Source organism: Bubalus kerabau, chromosome 13 (genome assembly GCF_029407905.1).
Source record: "Bubalus kerabau isolate K-KA32 ecotype Philippines breed swamp buffalo chromosome 13, PCC_UOA_SB_1v2, whole genome shotgun sequence".
NCBI classification, from domain to species: Eukaryota; Metazoa; Chordata; class Mammalia; order Artiodactyla; family Bovidae; genus Bubalus; species Bubalus kerabau.
In genome coordinates this window covers 48,270,046-48,288,518 of record NC_073636.1, presented here as the reverse complement: position 1 = coordinate 48,288,518, position 18,473 = coordinate 48,270,046, and positions in this window count along the sequence as shown.

The window sequence follows — 18,473 nt, the reverse complement described above, 5'->3', positions numbered from 1 at the left end:
CATATGTCATGGTGATGACTTGGACCTCATTAGTAGGAGATAACCTGGGTGGCATAGGCACCACTCAAGCAAATGGATGCCAGCCAGTCAAAACAGATGCCTGTAAACAAGCTGTACTGGTTTATACCGGCAGCATTCTACCCTGCAGAAACCTATATCACCAACTCTCCATAAAATCTCAGTGATGAGCACTGCTTTTGTTAAGTTACCCCAAAAAGCAAAATTTGAGAGGAAGACATGGGTGCTGGTCATCTATCTGAGAGGTGATTCCTGGAAGCAGAAGTGAGGGAATGGGGAGAATGAATCTAGGAAGGAAAAAAGCCAGCATGAGGGTGTTACTGAGCCCGCTGCCACTATGGGCAACACAGGCTCAGCCTTGCTGAGACCTTCTGAAGAAAAAGAGAAAGCACATCAGAAGTGATCCACTGGACAATGGAGGATGGACCTTTAGCCATTGACCCCGTTCCCCATTAGATGCACATCATGGGGATCCCCCATAATGGGGATCTCCCGTCACTTGAGCTCTGCCTCCTGTCAGATCAATGGTAGCATTAGATTCTCATAGGAACGTGATCTCTACTGTGAGGTGTGCATGTGAGGGATCTAGGTTATGTGCTCCTTATGAGAATCTAATGCCTGATGATCTGAGGTAGAGCTGAAGAGGTGATGTTAGGATTGGGGAGTGGCTGCAAATATAGATTATCACTAGCAGAGAGGTTTGACTGTACAAAGACCACAGTAAATCAATTGCTTCCAGACTCATATCAAAACCCTATCAGCGAGTGGCAAGTGACAATTAAGTTGCATCTGTTGGCAGGCTTTATAGTGGCAAGTGAGTTAATGTACTTCAATTATACAGCTGCATCTGGTGGCAGTCTTTAAGTCATAATCCCACACCTATTTTAGTCCTTCTGTGGCCTGCCTATTATTTTATTTACTACTTCCATCTGTGCCTCTTTCCCACATTGCACACTTGTCTCAGTCACAGTTTTGGTAAGCCCACAAGCTAACCCTAGCCAAAATGTGTAAAAAAACAAATGACTCTGTAGTGCTTCTTTGAAAAACAGCAGAGAAGAAGCAGCAGAAGACGCTAAGACTGCCAACAAAAAGAAAGCTGCATTTAAAAGAAATACAGAATCCTACTTAAATTATGGGTTCATTGCAACAGGTGATTTATATTCTCCAAGCTTGCTTTGTATAATACATGGCAACTGGCTATCCAACAAAGCCATGAAACTTTCAAAACTGCTTCGCCTCATGAAGACTAAGCATCCTGCATTAAAAGATAAGCCTTAGGAGTTTTTCAAAAGAAAAAACATGAACATGAAAAACAGAAGCAATTATTGAAGGCCACCACTTCATCAAATGTGTCTGCACTGAGAGCATCATTTTTAGCGGCTAACAGCAATGTTAAAGCTAAGAAGCTCTTTACTAATGGTGAGGATTTGATCCTGCCTGCTGCTAAGGACAATGGCACCCCACTCCAGTGCTCTTGCCTGGAAAATCCCATGGATGGAGGAGCTTGGAAGGCTGCAGTCCATGGGGTCACTGAGGGTCGGACACGACTGAGCGACTTCACTTTCACTTTTCACTTTCATGCATTGGAGAAGGAAATGGCAACCCACTCCAGTGTTCTTGCCTGGAGAATCCCAGGGATGGGGGAGCCTGGTGGGCTGCCATCTTTGGGGTCACACAGAGTCAGACACGACTGAAGTGACTTAGCAGCAGCAGCTGCATCATGGGCTTTTAGGAGAGGATGCAATTCAAAAGGTGGCATATGTTCCTCTTTCAGCTAGCTCCATAACTAGATGAATGGATGAAATAGCAGAGGATATTGAGACACAACTCTTAGAGAGGATTAATGAGTCACTATGATATGTGATCTGGGCTTCCTAGGTGGTGCAGAACCCTCCTGCCAATGTACGAGACTCAGGAGACTCAGGTTCAATCTCTGGATTGGGAGGATAACTTGGAGTAGGAAATGGCAACCCACTCCACTGTTCTTTCCTGGGGAATCCCATGGACAGAGGAGCCTGGAGGACTACAATCCATGGAGTCACAAAGAGTGGATGTGACTAAGCATGTATCCACACATGGTATGAGATCCAGGTTGATAAGTTTACCAACATTGACAAGGCAACAATGCTTGATTTGTGTGATATATTTTTCTGGAGAATGTGCATGAGGATATGTTATGAGCACTTTTTTTGCCAAGCAACATCACAGTTGCAGAACTACTCAAGGCTTTAAATGATTACACATCAGAAAAACTGAATTGGTCAATTTTTAACTGACCCTTAACTCACGTCTATTTGTGCAGCTCTCTGAGGAGATGGATGCAGAGCACACACATCTTCTCATATAGAGAAATAAGATGGCTTTCTAAAGGTAGATCACTGACCAGAGTTTTTGAGTTATGAGAGCCACTCCAGAAATTTCTTTTAGGAAAAGTCACCATTGGCAACACATTTCAGACACAGAATGGGTCATAAAACTTGCTTACTTGTATGACGATTTCACCCACTCTGTGAACTGACTCTCTCTCTTCCGGGGAGAATGACAACTGTGTTCAAGCAGGCAGATAAAGTGGCTGCATTCAAAGCCAAACTGGAATTATAGGGTGACAAGTGAATTTGGGATTTTTGACATGTTTCAAGCATTAGCAGAGGGCCATGAGCCAGGTCTTTCTTTCTCTCAGCTAGTACATGATCACCTATCTCAGCTTTAAAGAGTGTGAGCATTACTTCCCAGCCACAGAAGACCCCCAAACTGGGAAGGAATGGATCTGTGACCCATTTGTGAATAAGCCAAGTCAATTGACTTTGTCTATGCTAGAAGAGGATCAACTGCTTGAGATTTCAGTTGAAAGTATGTTTGAAACAACTTCAAATTGTTACTAAGTCCAAACTCAGTGTGGAATGTTAAATTCATAAAATAAAATACATAGGGATTCAAAAGAAACCAATTATACTGAAGAACATTTATCAAAACATTTAAAAATTAACAGATGTTTGACATATACACTTATTTATTAATGTATTAAATATCAAAATCTAACTTCATGAACTGCAGCACGCCAGGCCTCCCTGTCCATCACCAACTCCTGGAGTCTACTCAAACTCATGTCCATCGAGTCGGTGATGCCATCCAGCCATCTCATCCTCTCTCGTCCCCTTCTCCTCCTGCCCCCAATCCCTCCCAGCATCAGAGTCTTTTTCAATGAGTCAGCTCTTCACATGAGGTGGCCAAAGTATTGGAGTTTCAGCTTCAGCATCAGTCCTTCCAATGAACAGCCAGGACTGATCTCCTTTAGGATGGACTAGTTGGATCTCCTTGCAGTCCAAGGGACTCTCAAGAGTCTTCTCCAACACCACACTTCAAAAGCATCAATTCTTTGGCGCTCAGCTTTCTTCACAGTCCAACTCTCCCATCCATACATGACCACTGGAAAACCCATAGCCTTGACTAGACAGACCTTTGTGGCAAAGTTGCCTCTGCTTTTTAATATGCTGTCTAGGTTGGTCATAACCTTCCTTCCAAGGAGTAAGCGTCTTTTAATTTCATGGCTGCAATCACCATCTGCCATGATTTTGGAGCGCCAAAAAATAAAGTCTGACCCTGTTTCCACTGTTTCCCCATCTATTTCCCATGAAGTGATGGGATCGGATGCCATGATCTTAGTTTTCTGAATGTTGAGCTTTTTTAAGCCAACTTTTTCACTCTCCTCTTTCACTTTCATCAAGACGCTTTTCAGTTCCTCTTCACTTTCTGCCATAAGGGTGATGTCATCTGCATATCTGAGGTTATTGATATTTCTCTACATTTCTCTCAAATCCTTGTCTCAGGGTTGGAATCTGACCTAAGATGGTACTCCTTCCTTCAAAGCCTGCCTCAAATTCCTCCTCCTCCATGACGTCTTCTCTGCCTTCCTCCATAGTTGGTTGACTCTGCCCATCGCTTGGGGCACACTCCTTGATGGTCACATTACTCACATTGCAGTAGTCAGTTTGCACAGCAGGTGCAGCTTTTCTACGGCTGCTGTGACAAATCACCACAACATCAATAAACAAAACCGCCATTTATAATCTCCCAATTCTGTAGGTCAGAAGTCTGGGTACAACATGGCCCAGTTGAGTCCTCTGCTCAATGTCTCACAAAGCTACAATCAAAGTGATGGCAGGGCTTCATTTCCTTCTGGAGGGTCTAGGGACAGACCACCTTTCAAGGCCATTTAGGCTGTTGGCTGAATTTAGGTTCTGTGATTGTCGGGTTCTCAGTTTCCTTTCTGGTGTCAGGCAAAGGCCAGTCTTTGCTCCTTCAAGACTTCTTGCATCACTTCTTGTGCTTTCCATGTGGCTACCTCCAGCAAAAGCAGGTCAAGTTTTTCTTGTATTTCAAACCTGACTTTTCCTTCTGCCACGTCTCTCTGACTACTGCTGGAGAAAGTTCTCTGTTTGTAATGGTTTGTGTGATTAGATTGGGCCCAGATAATCCAGGATAGCCTCTCTATCTTAAAGTCTTCATTGGTTCCATCTGGAAAGTCCCTTTCATTATGTAATATAGCATATTTATAGGTTCCAGGTATTAGGACGTGGACATCTTTGGGGGCCATCCCCTACCACAAGTCTTCCCCACTGTATCAGTTACTCATTTCTTCATAAAGAAACCACCCCAAAATTCAGCAGTTTAAACTAACAACCATTTTATGTGCTCAGGATTCCACACTGGTGCTGGGCTAAGCTTTGTATTTCTTCTGTTGAAGTCCCCAGTGGAACCTAGCCTCAACTGCCTACAGCAGGAAGCCATACTTGAAAATTGTCCTGTCTTCTCTTTCTCACACCCTCATTTAGGCTTTCTCTGAGCATCTCCTAAAGAAAGGGCTTGGACCCAAGTTTTTATTGTAGGACTGTTAGCATCACAGATTCAATATTTTCTTTTTTATTCTTGTTACTTCTTGGTTGTCTTCTTAGGGGATTTCAACCTGGTCTCAATCCATCTGTATGTATGTTACCTTTGCAAAATGTGTTCTGTTATTATTAAAAATATAACCAGATCCCACTTCTGCCTCACTTGATGGTCAACATTTCATGTCTTCTTATGATCAGAACTCAATCTTTCTAACTAGATTTGTCCTGCTCCAGCCATTTGTTGCCTTGCTGTTTGAGAAAAAATGTGCAATAAACTAAATAGACTTCATGCTGAGGCTATAGATTTTCATTTCCTGATTTTCTCTACTACATTCTGTATCTTCCTATTATTTTCTAAACCCCTGGTCTGAACTTGAAAGCACTGGTTGGTAACCAATTTCCGTTCCTTGATGAAGAAACCCTTGTTTACATTTAGAGTTTCCTATTATGTTACTTAAGAGGCTAAGAGTCATTTCCTCCTTATGCTGTACAAGCAGTTTATATCCAGCTGCGTCTATACACAACAATAGAACACTTACAGAAGTCTTAGGATCATAATCCTTCTGCAAAGCCAGATTCTAAACACAGAATGTTCTCAATTATGTGGAATCTAAAAAACAAACAAAACCCAAATTTACAGAAAAAGAGATAAGATTTGTGGTTACTGGAGGTGGAGGATGGGGAGTGGGGTAATTGGAAGAAAATGGTCAAAAAGTACAAATTTCCAGTTATAAGATAAATAAATATTAGAGAAGTAATATATACAAAATGACAACAATAGTTAACATGCTATTTGGTGCATGTGAAAGTTGTTAAAGGAATAAATTTAAAAGTTCTCATCACAAGGGAAAAAAATTCATTTTATTCTTCTTTTTTTTAAATCTATATGAGATGATGGAGGATAACTAAACTTTTTGTGGTAAATGTTTCACAGTACATTTAGGTCAATAATTATGCTGTGCATCTTAAACTTACACAGTGCTGAGTGTCAATTATATCTCAATAAAACTGGGGGGAGGGAATGAAAATGTTAAGTTTTGAGGGGCCACAATTTACCCTCTACTTTCAAAGAAAATATCCTTGTGTGGTAGAATTATGAGTAATTTACATTTTTTTCTCTTTAATTTTCTATACTTTTCAAAATTTTATAAAGGTTATGTTTTATCTTTTTAGCCAGAGAGAAAAAAAGGGGATTTCTTAAAAACAATTTTTAAGTATCCAATCAGTCTTTCTAACACTTAATCTTAAAAAAGATCCTCCTTGAGACTGATTGACCTGCTTCCTGTTAACCTGTGGCCAAAAGGTCACTTAGTGGCTGCTAGGGCCACTTCTAGATCTTGTCTTAAAGTGGAAACTCCCAGACGCTGACTCTGAGTCAGGGCTTAGTAGTGGTTTATGTGGGAGGCAATCCCAAGAAATCTCAGTGGGACAGAAGGTAGCCTGCCCAGGGCTTTATCAAGTGGGCTACCAGAGGGCCCTTTGGAACCTTGGGCAGAACACAACTTGGAGAGTCCCACTGCAGGGAGAGGGAACTGACCTGCTAGCCAGACATCAAGGGCCACACCCAAATGGGTGGGCGGTTCCTGAGCACTCTGGACTATCATGTGAGCCCTGGCAGCAGCAGAAGACCCAGGCCCCGCCCCCAAAGGAGTCAGTGAGGGCATACTGGTGGGCTACAGCTTCTGGCACAGGTGTAGTAGGAAAGAAATGAAATCGTGCACTTTGATCCCTAACTACCAAAACCACAGCCTCAACTAGCACCATCACAGGACACTCAAGTCAGCATCCTTGGAAACCTGATTTCAGGTAACACATCACCTCCAAGGAATTATCTGTGGGAGTCCACACATTAATTCATGTCACTCAATAACATGTCAGAATTCTTTGACTGAAAGTGACAAAACCCAATTCTGATTGGTATAGACACTAAAGTGGGGGTGAGAGATTATTTTTTGTAATTCATCAACACAGAGTGAACAGTAGTGTCCTCCGTGATAATTGTCTTGTCCTGACGTCAATGTCACTGCTGGAGATTATAAGGTATAGGAATGTAAAGAGTGCCTTCAGCAGGGAGATACAAATTATAATAACAATGAACTCTGATTTCTGAGCCTTTAGATTGGCAAAATTTTAAAGTCTGAAAATATTAACTGTGGTGAGAGTGGAAAATCAGCAACAGGGCTGTTACACTTTGCCAATGAGAGTGAAAATTGGAATGATTGCAATAGGAAGCAATTTTGCAGTACTTAATAAATTAATGTGTGCATAATGCCCACTCAACAGTTTCCTACTCAGTTATATGTATGACCAAGCAAGGTTTTTGCACATATGGGTCAGGCCATGTGAACTAGAGGGAAACAATAGAATGGGGAAGACTACAGAACTCTTCAAGAAAGTTAGAGATACTAAGGGTATATTTCATGCAAAGATGGGCACAATAAAGGACAGAAACAGCAAGGACTTAACAGAAGCAGAAGAAATTAAGAAGAGGCGGCAAGAATACACAGAAAAACTACACAAAAAAAGGTATAATGACCTGGATAACTACAACAGTGTGGTCAATTCACCTAGAGCCAGACATCCTGGAGTGTGAAGTCATCCTGGGCCTTAAGAAGCCTTACTACAATCAAAGCTAGTGGAGGTGATGGAATTCCAGCTGAGTTATTTCAAATCCTATTTCAAATGATGCTGTGAAAGTGCTACACTTAATATGCCAGCAAATTTGGAAAACTCAGCAATGGCCACAGGGCTGGAAAATGTCAGTTTTCATTCAAATCCCAAAGAAAGGCAATGCCAAAGAATGTTCAAATGGTACTGTGCTCATTTCATATGCTATCAGGGTAATGCTCAAAATTCTTTAAGCTAGGCTTCAACAGTACATGAACCAAGGACTTTCAGATGTACAAGCTGGATTTAGAAAAGGTAGAGGAACCAGAGATCAAATTGTCAACATCTGTTGGGTCATAGAAAAAGCAAGGAAGTTCCAGAAAAACATCAACTCCTGCTTCAATGACTATGTTAAAGCCTTCGGCTGTGTGGATAACAAGAAACTATGGAAAATTCTTAAACAGATGGGAATATGAGACCACCTCACTTGTCTCCTGTGAAGCAACAGTTAGAACCTTACATGAAACAATGGGCTGACTCAAAATTGGAAAAGGTTATATATTGTTACCCTGCTTATTTAACATCTATGCAGTGTAGATCATGCAAAATGCTGGGCTGGATGAATCCCAGGCTGGAAACAAGATTACCAGGAGAAATATCAATAGCCTCAGATATGCAGATGATACCACTTTAATGGCAGAATGCAAAGAGGATCTAAAGAGCCTCTTGATGAGGGTTGAAAGAGGAGAGTGAAAAAAGCTGGCTTGGTACCCAACATTCAAAAAATGAAGATCACGGCATCCCAAGATCGTCCCATCACTTCATGGCAAATAGATGGGGAAAAAGTGGAAACAATGACAGACTATTTTCTTGGGCTCCAAAATCACTGTAGATAGTGACTGTAGCCATGAAATTAAAAGACACTTGCCCCTTGAAAGAAAAGCTATGACAAGCCTAGATAGCATATTAAAAAGAAGAGACATCACTTTGCCAACAAAGGTCCATATAGTCAAAGCTATGGTTTTTCCAGTAGTCATGTATGGATGTGAGAGTTGGACCATAAAGAAGGCTGAGCACCAAAGAATTGATGCCTTCAAATTCTGGTGCTGTTGCAGGAAGGGGGACCCCTTCCAGGGCCTGAAAGTGGGCTCTTGTCTAACACTCAGAAAGGAATTGTCCAAGGAGACACATATGCTGACAAAGCAAGAGATTTTATTGGGAAGTGTGCCTGAAGAGAGAGCAGTAGGGTAAGAGAACCCAGGAGAACTGCTCTGCCACATGGCTCCCAGTCTCAGGTTTTATGGTGATAGGATTCGTTTCTGGGCTATCTTTAGCCAATCGGTCTGACTCAGAGTCCTTCCTGGTGGTGCATGCCTTGTTCAACCAAGATGGATGCCAGCGAGAAGGATTCTGGGAGGTAGTTGGACACATGGTGTCACCTTTTGACTTTTCCTGAACTCTTCTGGTTGGTAATTATTAGTTCCTTGTTCCTTATCAGGACTTCTGTTGTAAAACAACTCATGCAAATGGTTACTATGGTGCCTGGCCAGGGTAGGTGGTTTCAGTCAGTGTACTTCCCCTAACAGTGCTGGAGAAGACTCTTGAGAGTCCCTTGGACAGCAAGGAGATCAAACCAGTCAATTCTAAAGGAAATCAACCCTGAATATTCACTGGAAGGACTGATGCCGAAACTGAAGCTCCAATACTTTGGCCACCTGATGCAAATAGCCAACTCATTGTAAGAGACCCTAATGCTGGGAAGGATTCAGGGTAGGATGAGAAGGCTGCAACTGAGGATGAGATGGTTGGATGGCATCATCGACTCAATGGACAAGAGTTTGAGCAAACTCCAAGAGATAGTGAAGGACAGGGATGCTTTCAGTACTGACATGCTGTGGTCCATGGGGTTGCAAAGAGTCAAACAGAACTTAGCAACTGAACAACAGCAATGTGTTTATAAACCTCTTGTGATAGTGAAGTGATAGACTACTGCAGGGCAAGTACAATCAGTGTTTGAATTAGAGCTCCATTTTTTTTTTCAGGAAAAATATAAAAAATATAATGGTGAGGGACTTCCCTGCCGATCCTGTGACTAAGACTCCATGCTCCCAGTGCACTCCTAAGACTTTTCATGCCAAAATGAAGATGGAAGATTCTGTGTGCTGCAACTAAGACTTACCTGCCAGAGTAAAATAAGTAACTAAATAAATGACATGCATATTCCATAGACAGAATGCAGTCCATCTCAAAATGTGACAGCGGTCCCCAAGTATGGCATGATTACTTTTTATGGGCTGAGTAATTGCATATACTAATGAGTGAGATGACTATTTCAACTATTTGGGGCGGGGCGTGGATTTCTAGGAATTGAGCCACATTTTGGCCTTTTATGATTGGCCTCAGAACTGTCATGGCACCGGTGAGTGTGTCATTTAGCTAATGGATTATAATGAGCATGTAATGAGGCTCAAGGTCTACTGGAAATCTAATCTTCTGCCGTCCTGGGCCTAATCTGCTCTAACCAGTTTTCATCGTATCCTGTGTTTGTCAAAGACTGTGTCATCCTTTTGATGTTGTGCTCTGCCCCCTTTCCTCCTATCTCAGCCATATTTGACTTTTTTTAAAAAAATAAATTTTAAGAAATCACATCAGAAACTATTGTGTAAGAATATTTAGTTCAGTATTTTAGAAAGACTTCTTGCTCAGTCGTGTCTGACTCTTAGCGACCTCATGGACTGCAGCCTACCGGCTCCTCCGCCCATGGGATTTTCCAGGCAAGAGTACTGGAGTGGGGTGCCATCACCTTCTCCAAATAATAAGCTTTAGAGAGTGAAATGCTTCATCATTCAGGATGACACAAGAGTGTCACATGAGTCCCAAGGCACAGTGCATCTGATGGAAAGTTCTCTTTCATCCTGGACCCTCTCTTTACCAGCATTTCTTCCAAAAACACAAGATAAATTCTGCACCACTGGATGAGACCACTCCACCTTTTTTTGTCTGGAAGTTGTGAGAAAGTGCAGAGGTGCAATTTTAAGATACTGAGATGGAACAGGACACTGTGGGGTCCTCTCAGCTACAGAGCCTTTCCATATCCCCGGTTTCTAGGACTAGGAGATAGTCTTCTTTCGGCCTCTTTGACCTTCCCTGAGTTCCAAAGGGCAGATTCAAATAGCCATTTATCAGGGAAGGGAAGGAATATGGAAACAAGGAGGAGCAGTCAAGAAACAATACTTCAGAGATAAAGCAGGGTCCTTCTTCCTCCTCAACAAATGCACATAACAATATTTTTGAGTTCTTCTGCAGAAACTAAGGCCCCACCCAGGTAAAGGATGATATCTTCAGGCTGAGCATAAGATTCCTGGAACACCACCATGTTACTTCACCTCCAACCAATCAGAAGAAAGTCACACACTCTGTTCATCCCCAATTTTGCCTTAAAAACTTGTCCCAAAACCTTTGAGGTGTCCAGGGGTTTTGAGCATGAGCCATTGTTCTACTAGCTTGGCCCTGCAATAAACCTTGCTCTGCTCCAAACTCTGATGTTTTGGCTTGTTAGACTTCACTGTGTCTTAGGTGTACAAACCTGTGTCTGGTAACAATACCTGATGAAAGTTACGCAAAATTGGCCCCCAGTCAAGTCTAGAGGGCATCATGGTTGTTAACAGAACAGATCACTTGTATCTTCCTATTTCTACAAGGTATTGTTAACCAAGGCCTCGGCATATTTGTTTTCATATTGCTAAGGAAGTTACTTATAAAGCCCTAATAGGCACAAAACAGTATGGAAAATTGCACAATTGCTTGACTTCTTTGAGTAAAACATTTGTAAGTCTGTATCTTAGAGCTTAGAGTCAAAGCCTTTATTGCCTTGCTTTAGGTACAGCTGTGTGTGTGTGTTCATGTGCAAGGCTGTGACTTAAAGATTTTAAGATATTTTAATTGATTTTTATGGTATTTTCACAAGTTACATTTATTGTTGTGAGAAAATAATCAATACAAAGTGTAGAGTTGACAGAAAAAGGCCCTTGGCTGTTTCAACCATACCTGAGCCCCTCCTTTTTCTAAAAATAAAAATTGCTATTTAATGTGGTGTGTTTCCTCCAAACTGTTATCTATATAAGTAGACATGCTATGTAAGTATAGACACCAGCTTATCTGGTGGCTCCGATGGTAAAGTGTCTGCCTGCAACATGGGAGACCCAGGTTCGATCCCTGAGTTGGGACAATCCCCTGGAGAAGGAAATGGCAACGCACTCCAGTATTCTTGCCTAGAAAATCCCATGGACAGAGAAGCCTGATAGGCTATAGTCCATGGGGTCGCAAAGAGTCAGACACGACTGAGTAACTTCACTTTACTATAGACATGTGCACTAGAAATATTATCTTTAATATTAAAGCTTTGATATTGTCAGCTACAAATTGGTGCTTGCCAAGGGCAATTGCCGGAGAAGGCAATGGCACCCCACTCCAGTACTCTTGCCTGAAAAATCCCATGGGTGGAGGAGCCTGGTAGGCTGCAGTCCCTAGGGTTGATAAGAGTCGGATACGACTGAGCAACTTCCCTTTCACTTTTCACTTTCATGCATTGGAGAAGGAAATGGCAACCCACTCCAGTGTTCTTGCCTGGAGAATCCCAGGGATGGGGGAGCCTGGTGGGCTGCCGTCTATGGGGTCGGACACGACTGAAGTGACTTAGCAAGGGCAATTACCAGGGCTTCCCAGGTGGCGTTAGTGGAATCTGCCTGCAATGCAGGAGACACAGGAGCCGCAGATTCTATCCCTGTGTTGGGAAGGTCCCCTGAAGGAGAATCCCATGGAGAGGAGCCTGGAGGGCTACCTGGCAGGCTACAGTCCATAGGGTTGCAAAGAGTTGGACACGACTGAAGCAATTTAGTACACATGGATGCAACGGCATTTGCCACCTGCCTCTGTGGAGATTGAATCTATTCTGTTGATCTTTGACACACCCTGAAGGGAGTTCCAGGTGGAGAATGAGGCACTTTGTGCTCCAGGAAAACTGGTGGAATAGGTCTTTAGATAGTCAGATTTCATGATCCTAGTCCTTGCATCTCCTCACATCTGCAAAAGCACTAAATCCCTTCATGGTGACAGAAGCTCCTCATGACTAGCAGAAACTTTTTAAGTGTTTGATTGCATTGAGCTCCCCCTTCACCAAAATCACACATACTGACCTTCCCCCACAACCTCTTTGGAGCAGCTTCTCTGAGTTATTTGAAGTGCTATCTCTCAGGCTGCAGTCCTCATTTTTCCCGAAATAAAACTTAACTTGCTACTCTCACATTGTGCTTTTTAATTTGATAATATAATTATAATAATTCTTGGTCTTCTACCACTTGCTTTTCTCAACTAATAACATATGACAGCTAAGAGTATTGATACATTTCTTATGAGACAGGCATAATTCAAAATTCTTTACATGCATTAATCTGCTTAATTCTCAAAAAAGGGAGAAAAAAGAAAAGAAAAACCCTAGGGCTTCCCTGGTGACTCAGATGGTAAAGAATTCGCCTGCAATGCGGGATACCTGGGTTCAATCCCTGGGTTGAGAAGATCCCCTGGAGGAGGGCATGGCAACCCAATCCAGTATTCTTGCCTGGAGAATCCCCATGGACAGAGGAGCCTGGCAGGCTACAGCCCACGGGGTCACAGAATTGGAGATGACTGAGTGACTAAGCACAGCACAGGAAGCAAATACTATTACTTTTCCCATTTTACAAATGGGAGAGTGGAAGACTGGAATACTTAAGAGTACAGACAGGCAGGAAGGGCCAGCACTATGATTTGAATCCAGGCCAGCTGGTGTTAAAGCCTTCATTGGTTACTGCTGCACCATGTTGCCCTTATCCTTAAGAGCTTGTTATGTCACTATGTATCAGTTTAGTTCAGTCGCTCAGTCAGTCCGACTCTTTGCAACCCCATGAATCGCAGCACGCCAGGCCTCCCTGCCCATCACCAACTCCTGGAGTTCACTCAGACTCACGTCCATCGAGTCAGTGATGCCATCCAGCCATCTCATCCTCTGTTGTCCCCTTCTCCTCCTGTCCCCAATCCCTCCCAGCATCAGAGTCTTTTCCAATGAGTCAACTCTTCGCATGAGGTGGCCAAAGTACTGGAGTTTCAGCTTTAGCATCATTCCTTCCAAAGAAATCCCAGGGCTGATCTCCTTCAGAATGGGCTGGTTGGATCTCCTTGCAGTCCAAGGGACTCTCAAGAGTCTTCTCCAACACCACAGTTCAAAAGCATCAATTCTTCAGTGCTCAGCCTTCTTCACAGTCCAATTCTCACATCCATACATGACCACAGGAAAAACCATAGCCTTGACTAGACAGACCTTTGTTGGCAAAGTAATGTCTCTGCTTCTTTAGTTATAGCATGGTTTTCAGCAGCATGGATGAATCATAGTTTATGTAGCCATTCTCTCGTGCTGGACATTTGCATTGTTTCCAGTGTTTTATGACTCATGCTATTTCTTGTACATATTCTCTTGTGCATGTGGGTAACTATTTCTCTGGGCTAGGTACCTAAAATTGGAATGCAGGGTATGCACACTTAAAGTGTTGACGTGTAACACTAGGTTCTCTTTGGGAGAAGAATTTTCAATAATACATATCCTCGTAGACACTGGATACTATTAGACTTTTAAATTTTCTTAGAGAATTCACATTTTTACAGACTCTAGATATTACCAATTTTTAAAATGTTTCTTAAGCTGGTAGGCAAAAATTATATTTCTTACTGGTTGTAACTTCTATTTCCTTGGTTTTTAGTGAAGTTGAGACCTTTTTATTTGTTTATTGGAAATTTGAATTTCAACTTCCATAAATATCTTTTGTCTGATTTTTATCAGATTACTTTTTTGTTTTGATTTGAATCATATATATGTATATTAAAATTATTTTCCTGCTATACTTATTGCAAATGTTTTCTCTCAGTCTATCCCTTGTCTTTCAAATTTATTTTTGGTGACTTCTGACTCAAGCAGTATTCAATATTTATAAAGACAAGTTTTTTTTGATTTTTGAAGCTGAGTCTTTCTCACTCTCCATCTTTAGAAAAAATATACATAAACATATAATACATGTTTATTGTAGAAAATATAGATACTACAGATGAAAGTTAAAAGTAAAAATCAAGTGTAATTCTATCCCTCAGGAACAAACAAAGCAAAAATTGCTAATGTTTTGAGTATTTCCCATTAATATTTTAAATAGGAGAACAGATAATAGTTACACTATTTTTTAAGGACCATTTAAAAATATATATATTTATTAACTTATTTAGGCTGTGCCAGGTCTTAGTTGCAGCATGTGGGATCTAGTTTCCCAACCAGGGATCAAACCCAGGCCCCCTGCATTGGGAGCATGGAGTCTTAGCCACTGGACCACTAGGGAAGTCCCTAAAGGGCAATTTTTTAAAGATTTTGATGTAACTATTTTTTATGTCTGGTGAACTGTTTTAAGACATTTTCAAGACTGTAGGGGAATTATCATATACAAGGAAAACTCTGTGTTCTTAGCAACCTGGGCTGGAAAAATGCAGAGAGGACATTTCCAAGCTGTTGGTAGAATTCACCTCTTATTTCAAGAAGTAGGGAGGATACCCAGAGGAGTACATGCAGCTCCATTTGTTGGGGAGATGTTTCTGTTCCCACCAGGACCCTCTACCTCCAGACATCTCTGGTTACATTTGTGATATAAATGAGTAACCAAGGCCCCTTGGGTGCAACCCTTCCTCTCTCCATATGATCACTTAAGACTCGATGTCATTTGAAACCCTGAGCCCTAAATTCTCTTGGGTCTCATTTGCTGTCTTGCTCCAGTCACTAAAGAGACTGAGCATAAAGTTCCCATTATTTTCAAAGAAGACTTTGCACTAACTGAGCTCTGGAGGCCATTAGAAAATATGATTTTCAGCCTCTAAAGTTAAAGATGGAGGGCATTTTTTTTTTTAAGTTAAAAACAAGAAAGCATTTTAGGAGCATTGTTTTACTCTCAAGTCTAATTACTACACAAACATCATTATAACGATGTAAAGGAAAGAAAATAATCATTCACTGCTCCTTTATCACCTGTTTTCACATTTTAATGGCTTCTAGCATGGAGAAGGCCATGGCACCCCACTCCAGTACTCTTGCCTGGAAAATCCCATGGATGGAGAAGCCTGGTAGGTAGGCTGCAGTCCACAGGGTCGCTAAGAATCGGACACAACTGAGCGACTTCACTTTCACTTTTCACTTTCATGCATTGGAGAAGGAAATGGCAACCCACTCCAGTGTTCTTGCCTGGAGAATCCCAGGGATGGGGGAGCCTGTTGGGCTGCCGTCTATGGGGTCGCACAGAGTCGGACACGACTGAAGTAACTTAGCAGCAGCAGCAGCAGCAGCAAATGTAGTATGTTTAAAACAAAAATTCAATTCCCTCCTTCTCACCTCAAATCACTCATAGTATAGGACAGATTCTCTGCCTGTCTATGTCCATTTCTACTACACATGTGACTGCTCTCGGGCTAGTAAGTTCTTCACAGTTTAATTCATGTATACTGTCAATTCATTAGGAAATCTAAGGCAGAGACGTATTGAAAATTTTATTTTCTCTAATCATGTTTTTAACCATGCTCTTTTGAGACTCTATTCCCATTCCTGAATGTTATCTATAGCAAGTGCTATTTACACCTTGACCATACAGCTCTCATCATTCATACCAAATGCTTCTTGATGCAAATGCTTAGGTTTTCCACTTGAGCTAACTCCAGGGAGGGCAGGGAATTAATACCTCTGGGAGCAGCCCTCAAACAGTGACTGATAAGAGCTGGTGGATAAGTACCCCAGCTCCCTCACCCCTCAGGTTGGACAGCTCTGAGGTGTGCTCTTCACCCTCTCCCAGAGGTCTTTGTGGAACTGAGGCACAGTTGCCCACCCTTTGCTATTAATAACATATCTATGGCTTCCTTCCTTTCCCTATGTCACTTTGCTGCTCCCCTACAGTGCTTCCTGGGATCATATCCCAAATAAACTTGCATGCACATTCTTGTCTTCTGGTCTGCATCTATGGGAAGGCTGCAGCAATGATCATATAGCACATTCCCAACATCTGGCTATAGCTGGCTGAACCCAAGCTGAGTTTCTGCCTGTGCTGATATGATCACATCCTTTCTCCCTGGAATCTTGTATTGGGAGAGAGAACATGCCAATTGTCTACAGGAAGCTGGGGGCTCTCTCATGCGAACCAAGGAGATTTGCAGGATCACAGTGCAGTGATGGGTAGGAGAAGCAGAGAAAGTCAGTCTGCAGGAAGAGAAAGGGATGAAGGGAGGAAGGCAGATAGAGTGATGGAGAGAGAGAGAAGAAAATGGACAAGAGAATCAGTGATGAGAGAGAGGTTCCTGTTCCAGGCTCCCTTCCTTCCTGAAGCCCTCCTACATCTGCTTCCTGGTCTGTGAGTTAAGCCAATATAAGCATCATAAATTCTCTTCTTTCTCTTAAACTACCTTAAATAACTTGTTACCTACCTCCAAACAGAAGATCATCAGGAAGTTAGACTCACCCTCTCAGAGAGTTGGAAATCCATGTTCCAGGATTCTTCCCCTCCCCACCCTGAGCTCTTCCCATGAGAAGTTCTGCCCTCTGACCTTCTCCTATGACTGGCCTCCTAGGCGGACTCCCTCGGCTGGTGACCCCCACATAGCTGGTAGGCTCTGCTGAGATGGTGCATGCAGTGCTTTTGTAGTGCTACATAACGTCATCTAGAACATTTTCCACTGAAGACCCCTTCAGGCAGTGGCAGTCTTGAGTCCCCGCAGCCTCTGCCAGCCCCAGGCTGCAGCCCCTCTACAAGGTGAAACATCTCCTTGCTGGACAACTAGGGCAGCCTCTTGACATCAGTTTCTACTCTACCCTGTGCTCTTTCATAAGAAAGACTGGGGGTCCCTTGAGGTTCCTGCTCATGCCCTCAGGCTGAGAAACAAGATGAGGGGAAGGCTCCACCCCTTTCCTCTTGAGGCTCACTACAGTGTGGTCACTGCTCACCTGGCAGGGACTGCTTCATCAGGGCCTCCCTGTTTCAAAGTGAGAACATTTAGGAAGCCCTGCCAATCTCTAAGTTCATGAGCACCCCATATTCCAGGGGACATATGTCAACTCTCTCAAGAGTCACAAATGTCCAAACGTTTGTCTTCTCAAATGTCACCCTGGCAATGAGTCCTATCTTGACTTGATGATCTAAAATGTCAGCCTCTCCTTTCCCCTGCTTTTGTTTTTTCCCCTTAACTTTTCTCTAACATTTTCCCATACATTTGTCTTGTCATGGATTTTTTCATTTGTTTGTTTTCCCCAGTAGAATGTAAGCTCCATGAATTATTGCCCATTTTATTTAGTGCTGAATCCCCAGAACTTAAAACAAGATATGATGCACAGTAAGAACCTGTATTAATCAGGGTTCTCCAGAGAAATAAACTCAAGTATATATACAGTTGATCCTTGAATTTGAATTGCACAAGTCCATTTATATCTGAATTTCTTTCACTAAATATGTATCACAGTACTACACAATCCACCATCCATGGTCGGTTGAATCCATAGATGCAGAACCACAGATACAGAGCACTCACTATAAAGTTATATCTGAATTTTTGACTGAGGAAATGGTCTAGGCCCCTAACTCCTGCATTGTGAAAATGCCAATTTTATTCATGTGTGTGTGTGTGTGTGTATATATATATATATATATAAATTATGATATATATACTAGGACATATATATCTTAGCCCATTTAGGCTGTCATAACAAACTATCCTAGACTGGGAGGATTAAAAACAACAAAAATTGTATTTCTCACAGTTCTGGAGGCTGGGAAACCCAAGGTATGTGCAGATTAGGTAAGAGATCTGTTAAGAATCCGCCTGCCAATGCAGGGGTCACGGGGGAAGAGTCCACATGTC